The following is a 22,500-nucleotide window of genomic DNA, read 5'->3' as shown; positions in this document are numbered from 1 at the left end:
ACTGCAGGGAGAGGATTTAACCCTTTCACACAGAAATTCTTTATATTCCCTTTCACCTGGTATTTTTCATTTTATGCTTTTAAATATTAACTATTAACAAAAATTGTCAATGAGTTAAAAACAATTGCTAGTCCACCATGTCTAAAGTTACAATTAATTTTGTTATATTCAGGTCTAAAATAATTAATGTTAAAAAGAAAAATATTGTTTGTAAGCAATAATAAATAAGTAATTAAATTAATTAAAATGTAGATTAAAATAATCCACTTAAAAACAATATTAGTATTAAAGCAACAAAAATTTTAGTTTAAAAAAATTGTTTTTTTGTTAACAATTTGTTCTTTTTGAATAATAAAAACTTATAGCACTTCTTACTTACTTGTAGCACTTCTCAATGCTTTTTTTATGTAATTATTATTTTTTTTATAAAAAAAAAGAAAAACCTAAAAGTAGTATTGAAAATATTAGTTTAAAGTTCATGTACTATATTTATTTAGTTACAATTTTGTTTATTTTTAACACTAGTGTTAAAAATATTAATTTAAAAAAATGGTTGCTAGAGTCAGGCACATATTTTTACAATATATTTTATGTATGCATGTGTTTATTTATTTGGTTATTTATTCATTCATTGATTTATTCATGCAAATTAAATTAAACATAATATATACATATATAAAATACTTTTTACAATTATTTAAAAAAATTGGTTAGTAGAGTCTGGCACAGTGTTGTAATTGATTAGTTTATTTATTCATTTGTCATTCATAAAAAGGTTAAAAGATTGAAAGCAACAAATACGTCGGATAGCTAGTGAAGGTGATTTATATCCAACTCTATATTTTGCAAAAATATTTTGACAAAAATGTTTAAATAAAAAAAAAAAAACTAAAATTGACTAGTCTAGTCAGGCTGCTTGAATTTAGTTATAACCAGGATGGAACCTAAATAAATAAATAATCAGCTTCAGCATTTGTGATTTCATCAGTCTGTTTTGGGTCAGTTCTTGATTTAAAATCGATTCCCACTTTTTTAAATGTGTCGGTAAAACTAGTGTTATATATATTTTTTAAAACTACATATACTACAGCTAATACAAAAGTAACAAACAGCTTTCATTTTCTTTAGATACTCGCATTTTGAGGTATTTATCAGTTCTTCTTCATTTGACTTTATGGAGTGGGTGGTCTAATACTGCCACCTAATGGACTGGAGTGTGGGGCAGCAGATCAATAGGAGAAATTGAGATTATACTTTTATATGAGATGTGACATTTAAACCTTGAATTTCTACTTATTCAAAATCTGTACAAAATCAAACAATAAAATTATCACTATGTAATCAAATCAACAGTTGATTATGAACACCCAAAACTTTTCTCACGTAAATCCTGATCAGCTCTATAGTTTAAAAGAAAACTTTTCCTTTCATTGTAATTAGCTTTGAAACAAACGCTTTATAATCCACATATTTTAGGAAATCCTTGGACACCTTTTTGTTGCATCAGACCGTTGATTGACAGGCACCTGATTCATATTTCTAACAAAATTAACACAAAATGAATGAAGTTCTGATTTTGTACATTTCTATTAAATGCCACCCCGTGTTCTGCTTCGTTATTAGCAGAGCATTCTGAGTATACGGAACAGTTCAGGGCAACAATATCAGAGCTGCTGTTGTGGAAAATGTATTAACACCTTTCGACCATTCAGAATCCAGATTTCAGGAGCAAATCAATGTGGTGTAAATCGATCTAATAAAACCGTAAGAGACTTTTTGGGACTCAGAAAGTCTTCGTATCACATGCAGGATGAAAACGGAGAATTTAATTAAAGAAGCTCTGTCACTAACCGAGACTTATGAAGTTTATCTAAAAGAGAGAGAAGGAAGGACAGAAAGAAGGATAATTTATGCATATTGAAGCTCACTCTCTCTCTTCCTTTCACAGTTTTTCAGAAAACTGCTAAGCTGGCCGAACAAGATGCTTCAGGTCCTTGGATTCTTTTAATAAATGTTAATTAGACATCAGTGTGGGCAGAAAGCACACTGAGAGCGAGAGAGAGAGCGAGAGAGCGAGAGAGAGAGAGAGAGATCGTCTCTTACACACACACGCACACACAACTGTGGTGATGTGTATATGTGTGTATATTTACACACATCTAAAAGCAGATGGTTATTTAACAGCCAGCAAAGCACAAGAGCCAAGAGCTAACACACACCTCGAGGAGAAGACCTGCTGCAGGAACAGAGGGAGAGTGGACATTCATGTGTGTGTGTGTGTGTGTGTGTGTGTGTGTGTGTGTGTGTGTGTGTGTTATAAGCACCTGGCAAAACCACGGGGTTGGAACGGCTCAAACTCAAACAGGACAAGAACACAAGTTCACGCAGCTCACTTTGCATACCACACATGTGTATGTGTGTGTGTGTGTGTGTGTGTGTAATACTCTGTCCTAAATATTATACATAAAAACAAGCACCTATTTAAAAGCAAAAAAATATATAAAACAAGGATGCTTGCATAGGAGAAAGAGCAAGATTTGGTAAAAAAAAAAAAAGTTTATAGTTATATCTGATAATAATAATAATAATAATAATAAATTAATCTGATTATAATGCCATTTTTCTGATTATCTTCCAAGGTAATTATAATCTCCTACTAATTTAATAATAGCATATAGTCATCTGATAAGAATCTGATTACAATCTCATAATAAACTAAGAATAAGATCATAACGATTTTCTAATAATCTAATAGTAATCTGATTATCTCATAATGATCTGATAATAAGATCGTAACTTTTCACAAATCAGACCATTATCGAATATTCCAATAGTATGATTATAATATTCTAATAATATGATAATTACTTCCTAATAATCTCATTATACTCTCCCCAAAATCGGATAACATTTTCCTAATAATATAATAATAATCCCACTATAATTTCTGAATGATCTGACCACACTCTCCTAACACATTAGTTTTACTATCATAAAGATCTAAATGTGATCTCCAATAATGAACTAAAAAAATGACAGATCAGTCGAATAAACTCATACCTAAACAAACAAACAAACAAACAATTTATTTTGGCATTTAATAAATAAATGTTTTCTTAAAAAGTTTTACTACATGAACTATGAAATATTACAACATAAAGATATTATTTGTTAATATTTGAGATACACGCATTGAGGCATTCATGTAGGTCTTAATTACTGTTCTGGTGCAATGAGTGTTACTGTAATTTGTTTGTAACAGTCGTATTGTTTAAATACGTTAATGAGAAGATAAAGTCTCTCTCTCTCTCTCTCTCTTTCCTTCACATAGGAATATTACTCTCCTCTGTAAACTTTCACGTTTTTGATTAAAAGGCCTTATGCAATTGCACAGATTGACCCGGCAGTTTGAGAACATAAACAGACTCTAATTAAGGCTGAGATGCCGCCATACACACACACACACACACACACACACAGACACACTTGATAGAAGCTCCTAGAAGAGCGCTTGTCGTGAGTGTTTGGTCCTTTAGCTTTGATGCCAAAATGTTTATGCTCTTACAGAAAAAAAAAGACTGAGCAGGAGATTAACAGCTTGAACGTCTGTCCAAATGTCAGCTAAGAGGTGTGTGTGTGTGTGTGTGTGTTCATTCTGGCAATTAAAAGCTTGAGTTTTTAAGTCGAAAACTCAATTTATGGAGGTGAAGGTGAAGGACAGTCGAGCAACACGCTAGCTCACATTCTTCTGCTTTTCTTCATACAAAAAAAACAAAACAGAAAAACAAACTTGAAGACAATCTCTGGTGAGGTTTTTGTCCCTCACATGGCCTGTGACAAAGGATTCGTAATAGGATGGAGAGAGAGGGAAAAAGGAAGAGAGAACGAGAGAGAGAAAAGCTTTCACCATCGCAGCTCAATCAGGCTGAAACACGCTTCAGACAAAAGCTCGTCCACACACCACAAATGAACTGCTTTCTCTCGCCGGATTTCACAACAAAAAAGGATCGAACAAAAGGATCAGGCTACTACACACACACACACACACACACACACACACACACACCTGTATGCGTGTCCCAGACAAGGTCAACACTTCTTCACAAACATCATCCAAAGAAAGGAACACCAAAACGCCTCATTTAACTTCACCTGATTCACCCTTATTTTCTCTACATACAGCGTTAGCATTAAGCTAACCTCACAGAAACGTGCTTTTAGAACTAGGCTAGTCTGAGCTTTTTCGGACATTTACAACTATTCAAATAAACTTATCTAACGTCTTGTTTCAGAGTTGAGCTCACTGCAAATCTCTAGCCTGAGATGAGTCCAAGAGAACTATTTATTTCTAGCGGCATGCTAGTCTCAGAAAAAAACTCATATTTTAGCATAAGCGTTTTAATCTGAGAGAAATGTTTAGTTTCAGCATACGTAGAATAATCTGAATTTGAATCTGAGTTAATTTTGATGCTCTAGCCCGATATGAGGAATATTTATAACTAGCGGAAGGCTAGTCTCAGGAAAAAAAAAAAAAATAGATAAATAAATATTTTTTGCGTCTGATGTTTGTGTGTGTGAGAGAGAAAAAACCTTCAGTCAGGTTTAGAATAATCTGACTGAAATGTTTACCTTTAAGATTAAGCTAGTCAAACTTTGATTAACAGAACAGGAATGTTTGATTTAGCATTAGGTTAATCTAACAAAAATGTCTAGATTTAGCATAAGACTAGTTAAACAAATGTGTAGCCTTATTATAGAATTATTCCAAGAGAAATGTCCAGTTTTAGCAAAAATCTAGTCTTAAGGAAATGTCCAGTTTTAGCATCACTGTAGTCTAAAGAAATGTCCAGTTTTAGCATAAAGCTAATCTAAAAGAAACGTCCAGTTTTAGCATAAAGCTAATCTGAAAGCAATGTCCAGTTTTAGCATACGTTAGCCTGACAGAAGTGTCCAGTTTTTAAATACAACTAACCTGAAAGATTTTTAGCTAGTCAGACAAAATGCTTCGCTGTTAGCATGAGGTTAGTCGAGTCTGAGAGAAAAATTCCAGCGTTAGCAGAACGCTAGCTTTGTTTTGACAGAAACTTACAGTAAATGTCATTGATTGAACAGAACTATTTACGGCCAGTATAAAGCTACACCCAGAATACATTTTTAAGGTGGTCATGAAGCGTACATTAGTAATGCAGTCTTTAGCATAAAGCTAGTCTCAGAAGTCTTTAATTTAATCGTAAGTGACAATTATTAGCGGGTTGAATATAAATCTCTACCTGGGGTGTTATTACAAGCCCAGCTGGGTAAATTTAAGCACCTAAAAATGCAGATGGACTTTAAGAGGTCTGTAAAATGTTTATGGGGATGAGTGTGTTAGCATGTTCTCTCTCTCGCTCTTTCAGATGAGAGGAGACACACTGAGGGATAATCCGAGATGGGAACTAGGCTTCAGATATCTGTTACGCTAATTGTAGGATTCTACAATTCTGTAATTCAGTGTTTGTTCTTTTTCTTCGTTTGTATTCTATTTCTTTTTTTCACTTGTTCTCTTCATGCCATCTTTTGTTCTTTTTCCCTTTTTTTGTTACGGTAGCTTTTTGTTGGAATTTCTTTCCCACTGTCGTCAAACTGCTCTCTCTTTCTCATTCTCTCTCTTTCTTTCTCTCTCTCTCTCTCACACACACACACACACACACACACACACACACACACAGACACTCTTCCACCCTCATGTCTCGAGGCCCAAAATGTTTCATCACCTCAGGAGAAGCTAAAAGCCGAGATACACTGAAAGATTTCTATAGGGGATCCTACATACTTCAAATGCACTATAGGAGAAACACCCTCTCTCTTTCCCTCTCTCTCTTTTTTTCCATCTCTTCTTTCTTCTATCTTCCACACACAAACATTTGTCATCCCGTCATGCCTCCATCCCGCTCGTTGGTCCCGTGGGCCCGATCACAGCGCTCACTGCCAGAACGCGATTTGGACTTGGCACTAGCGCTGCTGTCAGCATCATTACAGTGTGCTACTTTCTTCTTTCTAGCGGAAGACAAGGGATTCTAAAAAAAAGAAAACGACGAGATGAGACTGTGTTGCTTCAAAGGGATGAAAGCGCCGACTTTATTCAGAAGCACACAAAGCCAGGAAGAATTTCACTTTCGAGTTTGGCTTTTAGAAAATTGTCAACGAACTCCTGTTTTGTTTTAGCACGAGGTTAAGACTTTGAATTGTTAAGCATTAGCATCAAACATTCTCAAAGCCTAAGAGACTAAATCTCTTAAGAGTTTAAATATTAAAATTATGAAGGACATTTTTCAAAATTTTTACCCTTAATAATAATAATAATAATAATAATAATAAATTATTATCCAATCAGAGCATCCTTCAACTTAAGCATAAAGCTAACTCAAGAAAAACATTTCTGACTTAAAAATTTCACCATCGCACTAGTGCAACAGGAACACGGCTAATGTGACAGAAATCTGACATTTCTCCTTATGTAGTCATAGACTAATACTTTAAAAGGTTTTATTGTATGACAAGTAACAGTCTGAGGGAAATATTTAGTTTTAGTTAGAAAGAAGGGTCTAGTTTTAGCATAAAGCAAGTCTGAAAGGAATGTCCAAGTTTAGAATAAGTCTAGTCTAAAAGAAACACCTAGTTTTAAACTATAACCAGATGGACGAAAAGTGTTCATTTTTAGCTATACTGAGATAAAAACGTTTAACATTAGGTTAGTTTGGCATGAAGTTTCTAATGTTAATGTAAGGAAAAATTTTTTTGGCATTTAGCTAGTCAAAATTTTTTTAAGATATTTTGTGTAAAGCTATTTTATAGCAAACTTTTGTTGCTCAGAATAAGCTTTTTCTTGTCTCATGAGACTGAATTAAACTGTCTTATTACAAGCTCGTTTTTTTTTTTTTATTTCTCCTAAAACCCACTTAGGGAAAACAAAGAGACATAACTGAGACCCAAAGCAAGACATACTTTTAAGAAACATTAGAAAAATCTGAGATGTACATGACAAACATCTCAGATTTCTCAAATGCATGCTTTGAAGGAGAAGCAAATGAGCCATATACAAGACCATAATGAGATAGAAATCTAATATAAATGAAATGCATGAGACACAAATGAGAAATACTATAGTTTATTGAAAATATCTAAAAAACTTAATTAACAGCATACAGTGTAATAAATTTACCATTCACACAATATAACAGACACCAGCAAAATCTGGCTGATTCAAGACGCTAAATGATACAAAATGTCACCCAACCTGACAAAGATACAGTATTAAGTGTCACACTGCTCAACTCAAAGTATGATTTATACAGGAGTTACACAAAGGCCACAGAATTATGACAATCTTCCAGTGAAAAGAATCAGTCAAAAAGGAGATAAAAAAAAGCAAATTGTTTGTAGCTACAAGAACAGGCCAATGTGGAAAAAAAAAAAATCTCTCACCAGCTACATCAATCTTCTTTTGTGGATGTCCAACAAGTCTGTCCAAAGTCTGCAACTCCTGGAGTTGCTTAGTATCTAATAGGAAAAAAAGATTTACCTAAACACCCTTCAACTACTCCATTCCCAACTTTCTGAAGATTAAGAGGTGGCTTGAGCTTGCTCATGGGCTGGTGCTTACCTGACTGATGATGTGGTGCTGATGGAGACTCTGGAACATTCTCCTGCAGTTTCTTTGTTGAGATTTGTGGTCTCCTGAGGTGCCATGCTTCTAAAAAGAAACCAGTTAAAAGGTATATAATAACCAAGATAACTTTTCCACAAACAAACATATTGATCTTTATTTATAGAATATAATTAAGCAATGTCTCTGAAGTTACATGTTCTGGTAACTACTGTTAAACACTGAACACTGTAATTAAACTAATGGTTTGCAAAAACTGATCATTCAGTAACATTAACTTACTATTTATTAAAAAAAAAAAAAAAAAAAAAAACGTAAAAAGTAACTTAATATGCCAAACCACACTGGTTAACTTAGGGCATGCCTAATAATAATAATACTGTAACCAGCTGACTAATTTTTAAATCATTTTTAAAAACTTTCAAACTTGTCAATAATAATTAATTAAAAATTTGGCGCAAAAAAGTAAAACCTACCTTCACCGTCCGCTTTATCTTCTTGGTCTTCTTCTTTATTTTTGTCTGCGGCAGGCAAAGTAGGTGGTGCGCTACTGCCACCTAAAGGTCTGGATGAATGATACTTGGTAGTGTGTTTTTTGCTGACGTGACACCGAAGCTTGGCCATACGCTGCACGTTTCTCTAACACAATAGCCACATTTGCAGGCTTGGAGCATGTGTCGGAGAAAATGTGGGAAATTATGTCTTTATTAGAATCTATATGTACTGTAGGCTTAATTGGGTGACCATGAAAAAATGTTGAACATTTAGTCATACTGTAAATGTATAATCAAAAATAGGTTTGGTCTTAAATGATAAGTTTATCTCCATCTTGTCAAAGAACCCTAGCCCTTAAACCACAAAACATTTTTAGCCATTCTTTGCAATATGTTTTAATAAATATACTGTATATGAGTCAGGATTGTGCAATATAACGTGACATTTTTTCAGCACAATATATTCTTCAATATAAAGAACTCAATTTTATTTCATTTAAACTAAGTATACACACATGACTAAGCAATAATAATAATAATAATAATAAAGATCGTAATCAGAACATATCAGAAAACCCAATTGCACAGTTTACAAGTACTGTATACCTTATGTGTGGGAAATACTGCTTTGAGAGAACAAAAAATATGTGAGTCTCTGAGATTTAGAGGTAATGAGCCATATTTGAGACACATTTGAGAAGATTGAGAAAATGACTAAATTCAAGTCTTATTTAATTCTCAAAGATGGCTCATTTCTGCATTTGTGATTCGCACACAAGACAACTGTAAACGATCTCTGAGATTTAAAGGTAATGAGCCACATTTGAGACACCTTTGAGAAAATAGTTCAAGTCTCAAAAACAGCTCATTTCTGTCTAGGAGGCAAAGAAGAGACAAACATGAGATTTCATCTTGGAGTTTCTTGCTATGGGATTTCACTAGAAACATTGTGTACATACAGGCTAAGCTGACCAAAAATGTTTAAAATGTGTAGTTTTAGTTAGCTATAAAGCTAGTCTGAGAGAAGCATTTGCCACTAAAATAAGGATAGACCTATCATAAAGCTATTGTGAAATGTTGAGTTTTAGCTTAAAGCTAGTCAAATAAATGTCAAGTTAAAGCGTGAACAAAAATAGAAAGATGCAGGAAAAGTTTAGCATAACAAAAGAGTTTAGCATAACACTTTGCTTTCTTATTTTAGCATAACACTAGTCTGACAGAAATGTCCAGGTTTAGCATAACACATTTAGCATAAAAGAAGGGTATTGTAAAGCTAACGCAACAGTTAGCGTTCTTCATGACGCTAATCTCGCTGAAGGATCGGGGTTTAACTGGTGCTACGTTTCTATTTACTGTCTACTGAAGTTCCCTCAGAGTAAATAACCCTCGAGTCCATTGTGCGTCCTGAATATTAGTGCTCACTTATAGTAGAGGTGTGTTATTACTCAATTTATGAACACACACACACACTCTCTCACAGTGCTTTATTAGCCGTTATTTTGCTATTACGGCGGATCTAAAGGACTCGGTTCTACATTCAGACGCGCTGTAATTAATGGCGAGCGCGGCGCAGGCGGGACGTGTGCTTTGTGTCGGCCGTGCGAGACGGATTTGCGTGTTATTATGGTAATGGATGCGTGTGTGCGCGCGTGTTTGTGCGCTAATGTGCTGACTATAGGGGGAAGCGTGTTGCAGGCGAATAACCTTGAGAGGGTGAGAGCGGCGTGTAAATGAAACCGTGTTACATGCCTGCCTGATTTAGAGGCGTTTAGTTTGAAATGAGGTGAGAACTGAGGGGTGGTGGGGGGAGGATGGCGATCTCGATTACTCTCTCTCTCACACACACACACACACACACACAAACACACATTTATTAACACACTTACGTACGTGCACACACTGAGGCTTTAGCATTTTCTCTTTTGGACACACACACACACACACACACACACACACACACGGATGATTTAGCCCGTTCTTTTTTAAAAACACACACACAAGCCAAAAAATATTATTATACAACATAATATTTATGCAGTGTGTGGCACAAATCCATTTTCACTCCTAAATTTGTTATTCATTTTTATTAACACACACACACACACACACACACACACACACACACACAGTGCAGTTATTTACTTTTATCTAATGCAAATGTATTAATTGCTTGACATGCAGATGTTTTTCTCTGTGTGTATGTGTGTAAGTATGGCTTTACCATCTTTTTCTTTCCCCCCATTTTTTCCTACACTTGTGTGTGTGTGTGTGTTTGTGTGTGTGGTAAAGCGTGGGTGTGAGGTCAAAGCCACACTATGCACTCCACCCTGCTCTCTACAAAACAAGCTGTATGTCGCTCCTCTTTATCCGTTTCCTCTCTGCACTTATCCCTCATTAGCAAGCGGACATTTTCTTTCATTCTTTCTTCCCTTTTTTTTATTCACGTGGCTGGCGTGTTAACTCAAACGTTTACGTTCAGAACCCGACAGCTCCCACAGGTTATAATTAGCACATCCTCAACTTCCTCAGTTTATGAAGTTACACTCAATTAGCGTGATCCTGTGCAGAACGTATTAGCATTTCACCAGATTTTTTTTCCTCCTTTTTTCTCTTCTTTTACCACAACCGACGAGCCGTGCACTTCCTGTGACATCATCTTGTTAGAGTAAGAAAAAGAAAATACTCGTGGTGAGTTAATATGCACCGTCCGCTTTTTCTCCCGAATACATTCGCATGGCTTTTTTTTTTTTCAACATCCAAACAGTGACATCACTGCAGAGCTCAGTCTGTTAGCATCTCAGCGGCTTTTACTAATTCAATTAGCATTTCACTTCTTCAGAAGGCATAAGCTAACACTAATCTGACATTAGTAGTCACCTTTAGCTAAAGCTAGTCAGCACGTCGTATTTAATGCTGCAGGCGGTTAATGTCCGTGCGAGAGAAACCTATGACTTTACACACAAAACTATCCGGATTTGTTTAACCTTTACCCAGGACTGGTCCCGCAACAATGCTCATTTTATCAACTTTTGTCCATAAGTTCAAAGTTAAAGATGACATAATGTTATCAGATGTGTTTTCTCGCTGAAAATGCTTCTGTGACTGGTTGTACAGTAGATGTGGGTTTTGGCAGGTGCTGCTCTCTCCTCAGTACTGTGGGCCGTCACCCATACGATCAGTTAGTGTCATTAACGTCCTTGTGCTGTTAGCATTCATTACCCCCACCCCTGGAGTGTCTCTCGTTCAATCAGATTACTCAACCGGAACCAAAAAAACGCTTGTTTTTAGCATTGGGCTAGTCAGACAGAAATGTTTAACCTTCCCCCCCTCTTACTTGTGTACGCTAGACAGAAGCTGTTTCTTTTCTTTCGGTTGAGAGAGAGAGAGAAATGTTGAGTGTGTTAAGTTCTCGTAGTCTGTGTCCTGTTTCTAAGTTCGGCCCAGTGGGAGCGCCACGGAATTCAAATGCTGTTCGAGAAACTGTATGTGTGTGTGTGTGGATAGAACTCCGAATAGCCAGAGGCACAGTTCTGTAAAATAACAAGATCTTCTTTGTTGTTTGTTTGTTTTGTTCGGTATTTATATATATATATATATATATATATCTATATCTTATATATATATAATTTTTTTTTAGATACTTAGTTCTGGACTTTGTTTGTCCTTTGTGTCGTTTGTATCCCGGTGCTGTAATTACACAAGACCCAGAACAAAACCCAAACAAGTAGACGCCTAAATTAAACACATAAACAGAGTGGATATGATGGTGTCTAATGATGATATATGACGACACAGTCAAAGCCTTTCTGTGATTGGCTAATCAGCCGATCAGTCAATAATAATAAAAAAAAATCCAAAGAACAAACAGTATCACAAATGAAAACTGCAGGAAGTGAACAATAACGGGTCATACACATAAATCCGTTAAAATTCCCCGTACACCTTGCGTATTACACACTGACACACGTGAATACTTTTTGCGTCTTTATAAATCAATTAAGACAGCAGTCACCATGCCTCTGCAGCCCCGCCCCCTTAAAACATATTAGCAAGCTACTCTTATACGATACGTCTCTAAGGAGATTTCTTTGCCTAAGGTAAGTCCACACACTTCCACATTATTTTGTGTAAGTATATATATAACATAACGTGACATAAATAAAAATCCTTATGTTACCATACATCTCACACACGTGTATGAGTGTGTGTATAGATACTGTGTATATATACATACAGAAAAGGTGTCCCAAAAATTAACGAGATGTGCAAAAACTAAATTTAATGTTATACACTTAATTTTTTTACATTTAATTCAGAAACTCGAAGATGGGGAGTTTAAAAATTCATGAGCACATGAGGGACTACCAACTTCACTTCGTGACGTAAGTGGTGCGCATATTGAACAGTTGTGTAGCTTTGTGAATTTTTTTATAAAACCTATATCCATTTGAATATGGAATCGTTTATTTTTCGACACGAAGCCTATTTAATTTTGTTTGCCTAGACCATGTGGTTACTCAGAGATTCATATTTCAAATGATTTTTTTTTTTTTTTTTTTGGGACACTCTGTATATTCACAGCTCCGAAACCAAGCAGGTAAAAAAAAATTGGCTTGTGTTAGTGTTAGCGTGTAAAGATGAGACGTTTACCGAGATTTTTAGATGTCAATATTTTAACATTACACTGTAGCTGGTGATCAGAAATCTGTTTACAATCTCCAGACGTTTATTCGCAGGACGAGATGATCGCAAGAGTGGTTCCGCGCACACGAGCTCTTTATGTTACTGACAATAACGATAGCTAGCCTGCAGTAGCTAGAACGTAAGAACCAATGTTTGTGTTGCTATGGCAACAAAACCATAGCAACCATGCAACATGCGCATGTTTGTTGGTTCATTTATTTATTTATTTATTAATGTTGTATCCGCACTGAAAGTGCTCCAGTCAGCGCCTTTTCTGCAGCAAAAAATGATTTAATAAACAGTGACATTTCCATGGGTTAAACAAGGAGCTGAGAGAGAGAGAGAGAGAGAGAGAGAGGGAGATGTAATGAGTGGGAGGTTAGGAAAGAAAAAAGACAAGCAACCACCAAAAACACACACAAAGCAAACACACAAATACAGCGTGTGCACACGAGAGAGAGATTCTACATTTATCTTTTCCTTTTATTATTCTTTCTCTCTTTTCCTTTCTCCTGTTCTGTATGCACGTTTTCCTTATTACTTTCCTTCTTGTTGTCCTTTTCATTCCCTCTATCCCTCTGTTCTACACGTCTCCTTGCTTTCCACCGCCCTCCCCTCTCTCCTTTAATCTCTCCATTCTAGTCTTTTTCTCCTTAATCCCTTTTCCTGCTCCTTTTATCCTCTCTTTCCCAACTCTTCTTCTCCTCGCTCTGCTCTTTCTGTTCTTTCTTTCTCCACCTTCCTCTCATCTTTCTCCTCACCCCTATCTATTCATTCATTACATTTCTTTTCTACTCCCATCCCTTCTTTCTTCACGTTTCTGCTCCTCTTGTCTTTCCTCTCTCCTCATCTTATCTCGTCTCCCTCTTTTTTCCACTTTTCTCCTACCTCGTATCTTTTTTTCACTTTCCTTTTCCATTCACTTTCCTCCTCTTTCCTTCCTGTTCTCTCCTTGCTCTGTCGTTCGTTGGTAAATCAGAGCGCCGTGCTCTACTGAGCTAGAGGAATTTGGACATCGGCGTTGAGCAGAGAGAAAGAGAGAGAGAGAAGAGAAAGAGGAGAACCTCCTTTAAGCCTCACCCCCACCCTTCTGTAAATTCCTGGATCACAATCAGCCACAACGAGGCGAAAACACACACACAGACACACACACACACACACACACACACACACACACACTCATGCACACAGATATAAGATAGTGTTTTCAGTCCCAGAAGTAACTACTGGTACAGTATGAGATTAAAGGGGGAACAGTCATTGTCACGGAGCAGATATACAGAACCCTGGGTTCTAATGAGACAGCCGAAGGCAGCGGAGGAACATGAAAGGAACCGAGACGACGAGGCATCGGGACGCTCACTCGACACAGCAGATCTGATTTACTCCTTAAATCCTCCCGCTTCACTTACAAGTGACCAAATTAGATTTTTACACTGGTTGCTATAGTAACCTTGCTATAGAAGTGGAAGTTCCACTAACTGGTAGATAATATATTACATACATATGGATAACATTTAATCTAATCTAGTCTAATCCAATCTAGCATAACACAATCAGACAACAGCAGAAATAAAATTAGTTTTCTTTCTCTCTTGAACTAACTTTTACGCTCTCTCTCTCTCCCTCTCTCTCCCTCTCTCTCTCACACTCTCACACACACACACACACACACACCTATCAGTAACAAAATTCTAATTTGTCTGAGTCACATATTGAAATGTTCGGATTTTATCAGATTAGAAACTAGATACACTGCTTTCTTAAACTGAAACACTGTTTAAATAAAATTTATCCACAAGTACAAAATTAACAAACAACTAAATAAACAAACTGCTCCAATATAAATGCCAACTTTTAATTCTGGTGAAATTATTCTTGTGTTTAAGATTTTTTCTTTAGATACATGGGTCTCTCAAAACTTAGCTGCTCCTCGTGTGTAATCAATCAATCAATCAATCAATCAATCAATCATGCAATCAATGAATAGTGGTTAGCACTGCCGCCTTGAACCTCCAGGGTCCGGGTTCGATTCCCCACCAGGTTCGATTCCTGCCACTGTGTGCATTGAGTTTGCCTGCTCTCGATATTCTTGTTGGGTTTCCCTCACAAATTCCAAAGACATGCAGATTAGGCTAAATGACGTTCCCGAATTGCCCATAGTGTGTAAATGAGTGTATGTGTGTGTGTGTGTGTGTCCCTGCGATGGATTGGCACCCTGTCTCCAGGATTAAGCAGTATATACGATGAGAGGATGAATGAGTGAGTGAATAATTAGAGTTATGCTCCGAAACTGACTCACATGAAAGACTAAACAAATAAATGCTGATTTAAAAATATTAAATGCCAAAAAATATCTCAATTCGCAGTTCTCAATGCGTTAGTGAGTGATATCTAGGACACTGCAGTGTCCAGTGTAAAAAGCCAAGCAAATTCCTCACTCGTCCTCACAGACACACTGGATTTGGTCCACTGTAACATGGATTGTGCAAATAATATCAGATTCAATAAACACACCTGATTTGTTCTGTATAAATTTCTGTTTATATAGTCCCCAGTGTCACAGGTCGGGGTGGAGTTAGTCTAGAGGATAGGTTCAATGTCAGGGGTGGGGTAAATCAAAGAGATAGGGTCAATGTAAGGGGAGGGTCCATGTAAGGGGTGGGATTAGTTTAAGGTTTAAAATAAATGTGACTAGTGGAGTTAGTGTGAGGGGTGATGTTAGTCTAAGGCAGGGGTCTCAAAATCCAGTCCTGGACTGTTCCTGGAGGGCCAGTGTTCAACACAGTTTGGTGGTTATTCTTCTCAAACACAGCTGATTTAACCAATCTGTTAATTACTAGGTTCAGTGGGTGTGTTTAGGAGTTGGTGAATTAGATCTGGATTTGGAGACCACTGGTCTAAGGGATAGGGTCAATGTGAGGGGTGGAGTTAGTCTAAAGGATAGAGTCAAGTTAGTCTAAAGGATAGGGTCAATGAGAGGGGTGGAGTTAGTCTAAAAGATAGGGTCAATGTGAGTGATGGGGTTAGTCCAAGCGATATGATCGATGTTAGGGGTGGCGTTAGTGTGAAGGGTGGGTTTAGTCTATGGGATGGGGTTAATTTAAGAGAGAAGGTAAATCTGAGGGATGGCGTTAGTCCAAGTGATAGGGTCAATGTGAGGGGTGGAGTTAGTCTAAAGGATAGGGTCAATGTCGGGGTGAGGATAGTCTAAGTGGTAGGGTCAATGTGAAGGAAGGGGTTAGTATAAGGGATAAGGTTAACATAAGGGGTGAGGTTAGTCTAAAGGACAGGGTTCACTTGGGGGTGGGGTTGGTCCAAGCCATAGGGTCAATATCAAGGGTGGGGTTAGTTAGTGTAAAGAATGTGGTTAATGTAAGTTATGGGATAAGGTGAGGAGTGTAGTTGGTTTAGGGTTAAGAGTTAATGTGGACGTGGAGTTTATATAAGAAGCAAGGTTAATATGAGAGATTAACCTTATAAGAGCTAAGAGTTCGTGTGGGGGTGGAGTTAGTATGAGGGGTGGGGGTTGTTTAAATGGTTTGAGACATTTATAATAGTTATTAGAGACTGCATGGAGTTTGGAATATGTCCACTGTATAATAGTGAACGGAGTGTGGTTTGGGACAATTCCAGTGTGTAGCAGTGAATAGAGAAAGTGGTTTGGGACACATCCACAGTATAATAGTAAACAGAGAGAATGTGATTCGGGACGTGTTCACTGTGGAATACTGAACAGAGTGTGGTTGGGCTACTTCCAATGTGTAACAGTGAATAGAGAGAGTGGTTTGGGACACATCCTCCGTATAATAATGAACAGACAGTGTGATTTGGGACACGTCCAGTGTGTAACAGTGAAGAGAGAAATTGTCATTTCGGACATGCTCACTGTATATAGAGAGTGGATAGAGAGAGTATGATTTGGGCCACGTCCACTGTGTAGTTGTGAACACAGTGTGGTTTGGGGCACTTCCAATGTGTAACACTGAGTAGAGAGAGTGGTTTGGGACACGTCCATGGTGTAATAGTGAAGAGAGTGAGTACGGTTTGGGAAAATTCTATTATATAATAGTGAATAGAGAGTGTGGTTTGGGACACAGCCGGCACTGTATAATAGTGAATAGAGGGAGTGGTTTGGGACACAGCCGACACTGTGTAATAGTGAATAGAGGGAGTGGTTTGGGACACAGCCTCTGTATAATAGGGAATAAATAGAGTAAGTATGGTTTGGGACACATCCGCCATTATAATAGTGAACAGGGTGTGGTTGGCACCTTGTTCACTGTGTAATAGTGAACAGAGAAAGTGTGATTTGGGACATGTCGGCTGTATAACAGACTCCATTCCAGCTAACAGCTAGCTAAGGTTTGTTAAAATGGAGCAACCAAGCAGGTGTAAATAAAATTATAGCAAGTTAGCAAGCACCAAGACCATTCAGCGCACTAATCTCTCACATGCTCAACACACACACTACAGCAATGAAGATCCCAGCTTTTGAGCTAAACTGAGACGGATCATCTCCTGATGTTCTGCTATAGTAAGTACCAGCGACAGGAGACAAATCAGGACAAGCGGGACACAATCGATCAGAGCGCAGGAATAAAAGCACGAAACAAAACCCAGAAATAAATTACTGCAGCTAACAAAATGGAGATTATGTAAAAAAAAAAAAAAAAGGTTTATACATGAGGCATATAAAAAGAAAAGAAATACACACACACACATTATTAAGAGAGCGTTTCCAGCATACACGTCACTGGACATTGTTCTCAGAGCTCTGAGGAAAAAACTCACAACACACACTCTAAGGGATCAGATACGTCATGGGGAAAAAATAAACAAACAAATAAATAATGCAAATAATTTCCTGCAAAATAATTGAAATTACAAACAGATTTATTTAAAGGAAAAAAAAGAAAGAAGGTAATAAAAAAGTAATAAAATGTGGATTATCTTTTTTATTAGTATCCATACAGCTGAACTTGCTGTTTTATATTTTTTTTATCTCTATAGCATATACTGTATATGTTTTATGTAATTTAATGCACTTTTATTTAATAACACTGTTTTATGCATTTTAAATGAAATATGTAATCCACAGGAGCTGCATTTTTCCCACTCAGCAAGATGGAAATATTATCGAAAAATAAAAAAATAAATTAGTAAATAAATATTATTTAAATTAAAATATTTACAATCTATTTTTTTTCTAATATATAAAACGACAGGATTTGTATTTTAAAACTTAGTTTTTATGGCAGTATTAATTGCTGAATTAATTTGTCAATTTTTTTATAAATGTAAGTACCTTTATTATAACTAATTCTGTTAATTTAATAAATTTCACTTACAGTCAGTAGGTGATTTGTCTGGTCTGAACCTGGAGGTGTGATGGATCCTGATCTAGTACAGTGAAAACGCCGGGAGCCAAGCGAGAAAAACTCACCCTGGATTTGATTTTAATCCAACTTTATTTATTTCAACTATTATTTAATAATAATAATATGATTTTTTACATAATATTTAAAAATATAACCACAAACAGGACAAATATTGAATATGAATATGACTAGAAAATATTTTAAATAATCACATTGTTGTTGCGCATTACGCTGCAGCACAAGGGCGTACGCGGGGGGGGGTGATAGTATTGGCGCCCTCTCTGACTTGTCAAGCGGCTAAAACTTAGGATCGTAAGATCCGTATGCTGAAGACGCAGTGTACTGATTCTGCGTACTATCGTTGCTTTTTAAAAGCATATTTCCAATTGTCCTTGCGTCCAAAATACTAATTTAATCAATAAAATATTTCTCTCTATATATCCGTGTACACGGAGGGATATGAATAAAGAGCAAAGTGAGTGAGAGTGCTGTATAAGCGCCGCATAACAAATGATTTATAATATAATATATATATATATTACAATAAAGTGCTGGAGGCGGTAAAAATGAGTGCATATATGTGTATGTGTGTGTGTGTGTGTGTGTGTGTGTGTAAAGCAAGCTCTTAATTCAGACAGAGATTTATGACGAAGTTTCAAACTTCATTACCTTTGGCTCAGAGCCGGAGAGTCGCAATCAAACACACACACACACACACACACACACACACACACACACACACACACACACACACACATGCTTAATTAAATGCCCAAAAACATTTTGCAAGGCTGAAAGAAAAAAAATTCAGCGCTGTGATCAAATACAACAAATTCAGCCGAGGACGCGAAAATTCTGAAACGTAATAAAGATTTTGAAATTAAATTATACGATTTTGTCCTTTTTTAAATAAACAATTTGCTTTACTGTATTACTGTACGTCAGACCTGTAGTTTTTGCGTCTACACACACCACCTATCGGGATTTATTAAAAAAAAAAAAAAAAGAACATTTTTATTCTTTACTGTAATTTTTCATAAATATTGATTAAATAATATTGCTCTGTATGTAAGGTATTAAAAACTACATTCATTTATATTTTATTCATAAACTCAGGACACTCGAAACAGTTTGCTGTCACGGTGTATTTTACACCACAGCGTTAACCGGCACAAGACAAAACCCCGCAAAAATGTAAAATAAATCAATTAAATTCATAAAAAAGCAATAATATTTACATATATTGTAAAAAGTACATTTTATATTAAAGGACAAAATGCAGTGTAATTTTACTTTAGAATGAAATTGAAAAAAAAAAACTGCCTCTTTAAGGGGAAAAATGATAAAATATTATCTATATATATTTTTTAAAATAAGTCTGTTTATACAAACTAGGTTTGTTTATAAAATTTATTTATGAACAAACAAACAAACTAACTAACACACACACACACACACACACATTAAAAGTGATACCGGGAAAGAGTAAGACAGACAGACAGACAGACAGACAGACGGATGAGAGAGAGAGAGAGAGAGAGAGAGAGAGAGAGAGACAGATTGAGCTCATCAGGACACACATTGCGATAAGGCCCACTTATTCACACACTTCATCCATCTTACACACTTCACTTCTCTTTCTCTCTCTCTATCTGTGTGTGTGTGTGTTTTGTGTTTTCTCATTCTTATAGGACTGGTGTGTTTTATTTACACGTCTCAGGTGTGAGGGACAGAAAATAATAAAAAAAAGACGACTCGTGTGTTTACTCTAATAATAATAATAATAATAATAATAATAATAATTGTCATAATATTGTTGTTGTTGTTATTATTATTATTATTATTATTATTATTTACACACGCTCTGTGCCTCGGGCCTGAGCTGCACTTCTCACTCCTCAGGTTTTATTTCATTTTATTTATTTATATTTGACATTTTTTTTGTGTGTTTTGGAGCCGCTCGTCCCGAGCCAATCTTCCTCTCCATGAATTAAATATGAACCTCCCAGTGTATAAACGAGAACCTGAGAGACTCCACCTGGCCATGCTGACTCCAATCACACACACACACACACACACACACACACACACGGACTCGTCCATCTCCCGGCGCCGTGAATCAACTGACATTACAACGACGTACAGCTCAGAGTTCTTATACACACACACACACACACACACACACACACACAAACAAGAGAAATGGAGAAATAGAGGAATGGAGGAGAGGTTGCTAGGAGATCACTCCGTTTGTAAGAGGACAAAGAGAAAAAGAGAGGGAAGGGAAAGTAACTGGTGGGTTTTACACAGCGCAGGAGGAAAAGGGACAAAGTGAGGACAGAAGGAGAAACAAAAAGAGAAAATTAGGAAAGAATATAATTAAAGGAGTAAATATTAAAAAGGGAACGAGGAGAGAAAAATAGAGAAAATTCTCTCCTGCTAGTTAAACTCTTGCGGGAAGAAAAAAAAGAGAAATGGCAATTTTGGCTTTTCTTTACCAGCGACACAATTATCTCCTGCAATTGTTCGTATTATAAAGGAATAAAAAAGAGGACGAGAAAATGAAAGCATTTAGAATTAAGGTTTAATTAAGAGCGGAAAAAAAATAGAGGAACGGGAGAGAAAGGATAACGAGGAGAGAAAAAACGGAGGAGAGTGAACTGATTTCACGTCGGGCTTTTACTTACTAGATTTCATTTTCCGTATGAAACTAATGATATGAGAAAATATAATAATTAATGAGAGGAATAAAAGAATAAAAGAGAAAGAGAGAGAGAGAGAGAGAGAGAGAGAGAGAGAGATTTTCCTGCTTTGTCATTTTGTTATTCAGTAAAAACCGTCTTATTTCCCTTTTGGCCTGAAAATAATAGATTCAGAGTGAAGTGTGTGTTTGTGTGTGTGTGTGTAAGCTCTCTCTCTCTCTCTCTTTCTCTCTCTCTCTCTCTCTCACACACACACACACACACACACATGGAGGCCCAGGGTCACCAGGGTTGACACACAGGTCTGAAGGGCAATATGGCTACATTTTTCCTTCACGCATCCCTCCATCTGTTTCTCTCTCCGTCTGTCTGTCTGTCTGTCTCTCTAAAGCCACACGTGTTTAACATTACACACACACACACACACACACTGCAGGTTTGCTTTACAGTATGATTTTAACCGAGCCTGACGCCACACACACACACACACACACACACACATCTGCACAGTTCCGTACGCTGTAAACACACACAAGAGAAATTCCATCGGAGCACTCATCAGACTTGGGATAGATTTCATTTCAGTTACAAGTGTGTGTGTGTGTGTGTGTGAGAGAGAGAGAGAGAGAGAGAGAGATTAACTGTGGGTGTGTGACAGTGTGTGTGTGTGTGTGTGTGTGTGTGGGTGAGAGAGCATTCCGAGCGCTTCGCTTCCGAAGGTAACAGAGCGTGCACGAGCTTCCGATCTCGGTCCTGTTTCCAATTAAGCTGCGGCGTAAGTGGAGCGGCATCGGCGCGAGAGAGAGCGACGGAACGAAGCGAGGGAGAACAAGGGATGATGGAGTGATGGCAGGACGGATGGAAGGATGGATGGACAGATTAAAGACCTCCGGACGAGTCGGAAAGTCTTAAGAAGCGATCTTGAGGCTTTTTTTTGGTTGTTGGTTTTGTTTCATTGTTTTTGCTTTTTTTTTTAGAATGTTGTGTAAATAAATACATAAATTAATAAAAAAAAAAAAGAGCAAACAAGTCAATTAAATTCAAATGAAAAAGAAAAAAAAAGGAGGAAAGAGGCAACAAAGAAGAAAAGAAGAAAGAAGAAAGGTCTGATTTTGAGTCTCGGGCTTGGAGAGGATTCAGTGCACGGAGATGTTCGCGTAAAGAAACACACACACACACTGCACACACACACACACACACTTCGACACACACTAACACAAGAAGGGTTTCCAGACATACATACACACTTGAAGAAAGAGAAAGATGGATAGAAAAGGAAGCAGGACGGAAAAAGGAAAGCAGGATTAGATGGAGTGGGAGCGAGAGCGAGGACATGCAGCAACAATGCAGCACAGCTGTGCAGACAGATGTGCACAAATAAGAAAACAAGACAGAAGGAAAGAAATGAATTCACGAAGGAGGGAGGAAGAGGAAGGATGGACGGAGTAATAAAGGAGTGCGCTACCTGAATCGGGACTCCTCCAGCAGTGACCTGAAGGGTTAAAGCGAACCCCCCACTCCAGGGCTGCGGCGGCTCATCAAGACCCAGCCGAGATCACTTAACGTCCTCTTCTCATTCCACACACACACACACA

At 37.0% G+C, this 22,500-nt stretch overlaps 1 protein-coding gene across 11 annotated transcripts in view; it reads right to left on the bottom strand.

The window, feature by feature from the left end:
- Positions 1-22,500, bottom strand: part of tenm3 (teneurin transmembrane protein 3) — a 277,382-nt gene that overhangs the window by 201,422 nt on the left and 53,460 nt on the right. Inside the window, exon 1 of one of the 11 annotated variants that reach the window (XM_053501444.1) lies at positions 22,371-22,500. This exon is cut by the window's right edge and continues 248 nt beyond it. The exons of the other annotated variants lie outside the window; for them this stretch is intronic. The gene's annotated coding sequence lies outside the window, so the exon portion shown is untranslated. The remainder of the gene's footprint in view (positions 1-22,370) is intronic. 11 annotated transcript variants of the gene reach the window in all.

The sequence above is a fragment of the Clarias gariepinus genome, chromosome 8 (genome assembly GCF_024256425.1).
Source record: "Clarias gariepinus isolate MV-2021 ecotype Netherlands chromosome 8, CGAR_prim_01v2, whole genome shotgun sequence".
Lineage (NCBI taxonomy): Eukaryota > Metazoa > Chordata > Actinopteri > Siluriformes > Clariidae > Clarias > Clarias gariepinus.
The sequence above is the reverse complement of the archived record's forward strand: the minus strand, read 5'-3'. Positions and strand labels throughout refer to the sequence as shown.